The following is a 3,133-nucleotide window of genomic DNA, read 5'->3' on the forward strand; positions in this document are numbered from 1 at the left end:
GGACCCATATGTGATGTAAAGGCCTCGAACTTAGATCTAACAGCATCAAGCCCCTCTTGGTGGGGTATATTGGTGTACAGACTACTGACGTCTAGAGTGACCAGAATGTAATCCATTTTTTCCAATTTGATGTCTCCAATCTGTAAAATGAAATCCGTCGTGTCTTTAACAAAAGAGCTCATACCCATGACCATAGGCTGAAGAAAAAAAATCAATGAATTGAGACAGCGGATGGCACAGAGATCCTCTAGCGGAAATGATAGGCCTTCCAGGGGGCTTCGTGGCTGATTTGTGTATTTTAGGCAAAGTGTACAGACTTGGCATTCTGGGAAAGGGCTGTGTAAGGAATTTGCCCGTTTCTTCAGAGATCCAGTTGTTCAAAACTCCCATCTGTATGATAGAATCCACTTCCTCTTTATACTTCACTGTTGGATCCCCTGGTAAGCGTCTATATGTGGATGTGTTGGATAATTGATCCTCTATTTCCCTTTTATAGTCCACATATTTGAGTAACACTATGCCACCCCCTTTGTCCGCTGCGCGGATGATGATATCTTTGTTCTTTCTAAGTGTATCAATAGCCGATTTTTCTTCTCGTGTGATGTTATAATAGCTAACTTTGTTTGTTTTAATGTCCATGCCAGTTTCCTTATCTAAAACATTCATGAACGCAGAAATGCTATGATTATTGATCTGAGGATCAAAATTACTGCTACACTTAAACGTGTTTGCCTTCATTGAGGTATTCAGTGGAGGCTGTTTAATGAAAAAATCCTTAAGCCTCAATTGTCTGTGAAACTTATATATTTCAACTTCCCAGTTAAAGCTGCATTGTACGTTAGTTGGTACAAAACTAAGACCTTTATGGAGAACGCTTAGCTGCGCCGCGGTCAGCGTAACATCCGTGAGGTTGTATATTACCGTGCTGGCCTGCGTCCGCGAGGTCCTCTGCCTCTCCTGTTTTCACGCTCTGGATACCGCCGATTTTTGCCCACCCCTCCTGGTGGGTCCCTTCCGTCTGTATCTGGAAACGGAGGTTTGGCGTGACCGGCGTTCGCTGGACCTAAAAAATCACTTCCAGAGCCCTCCGTATTATCTGAGAAGTCAGTGTCACTCGTAGGCAAACCTGATCTGTAAGCAGACTTCCTAGCATGGGTGGATTTACGTCTCTGTGCCCCACGGCCAGCATTCAGTTCCCCTAGTCCTAGCAACCAGCGATAGACCTTACGTTCTTTATAATCAGCTTTAACAAGCCACAGCTTTTCCTTCTTATACTTAATGAGATTCTCCCTATAGTTATCGATTGGGGTCTGTATTTTGTCTGTCCAATCAGTACTAGTATCAGCCGAAAGCTTGTCACCTTGCTTCCCTTGGATCAAATCTATCTCGTTTCGGATTTTTGCAATTTCCTTACTGGATTGCTCTATGACCAAAATCATAAGGTCACTAGAGCATTTATTCAGAATGGCAATCCATTTTTTACAAAAATCTGGATCGTTGCATCCAATGGTGGGCTGATTCCTGATTCTAAAACAACGAGGGAGTAACTTCTCTTTATGGTAGTGTGATAGTGTCACACCATGAAGAAAGAAATCTACTTCTTGTTTCTTGAGCTTAATTAGGTCATTGTAAATATCAACTGGTTTGTCTGGTCCCAAAACTGATTCAAATGACTCAGCGTACCGTATTTTGGCTATCTCAGCATCGCTGAAACTGGCAGTGTCTGATAATGTAGTGAAAATTCCTGCAAAGTCTGCAAATTCCTCCATTAAAAATGAACTCAATTACAGTCATAAAAAATACAATACGCTGTATAAAATTGAGATCCCAAAACTTCAGCTAAAGTCAGGGTTTTCATTTTACAGATTGGAGACATCAAATTGGAAAAAATGGATTACATTCTGGTCACTCTAGACGTCAGTAGTCTGTACACCAATATACCCCACCAAGAGGGGCTTGATGCTGTTAGATCTAAGTTCGGGCCTTTACATCACATATGGGTCCACCGGTGGAATTCTTAATGTTGCTCATGGAAATCATCCTCAACAAGAATTATTTTAGATTCGAGAGAAACACTTTTTTGCAGCTAAGCGGGACCGCAATGGGGTCCAACATGGCCCCAGCTTATGCAGATCTATTTATGGATGTGTATGAACATTCCCATATCTTACATGACGCTCCACATGCAGGATGTATCATGAAATACCTACGATACATAGACGATATCTTTCTCATATGGGACGGGACGGAGACTGCGCTCTTAGAATTTATTGAACCCTTGAATCAAATTCCATCTACAATCAGATTTACAGCACAATTTAGCAACACCGAGATTTCCTTGTTGGACACCATAGTGTACAGGTCCGGTGGTGGCTTGGCTACCAGGCTTTATCATAAAGATACGGATAGAAACACGTTGTTGTATGCCACCAGCAACCACCCAACACCACTCAAGAGGGGACTTCCTCTCTCCCAGTTTCTAAGAGTGAAGAGGATAATTTCAAATCCAGATGAATTGGAACCGGCACTTTCGGACATGGCAGTACGTTTTCAAGACAGGGGCTATGATCATAAGGACATTGAGGATGCCCTGAAGAAAGTAAGGAGCCTTGATAGAGAGGCTTTGCTATAATCAAGTAACATCAAACCCATCCAACAATGATGTCATTTTGTTAGTACTTTTTGCACCGCGTCCAATCGCATCAAACATAGCGTACACAAAAACTGGCATATCTTAGCTAATGATAACAAAATTGGGAAAATCTGCAAAGATCCCCCATTATTCTGTTACAAGCGGGGACGGAATTTAGGGGATATGCTGACGCAAGCGGACCCGGTTGACAAATATGGACCTCCTAAATCCTGGCTTAATAGAAAACCTGGATCGTACCGGTGCCATGGATGTACCAATTGTGGTTTTATGCAAACGGGCTCCAGCTATTCCCATCCTCACAGTGGGGCTCCAATCAAGATCAAGCATTTCCTTAACTGTGAGTCGCGTTTTGTCGTGTACATGATCACGTGCCCTTGTGGTCTTCGCTACGTGGGCAAAACCACACGCATGCTAAAGGAGAGAATTGCGATCCATCGATCCACAATCAGCATTGAATAGCATTGAATAGCACGGACGACC

Source organism: Ascaphus truei, chromosome 15 (genome assembly GCF_040206685.1).
Source record: "Ascaphus truei isolate aAscTru1 chromosome 15, aAscTru1.hap1, whole genome shotgun sequence".
Taxonomy (NCBI): domain Eukaryota; kingdom Metazoa; phylum Chordata; class Amphibia; order Anura; family Ascaphidae; genus Ascaphus; species Ascaphus truei.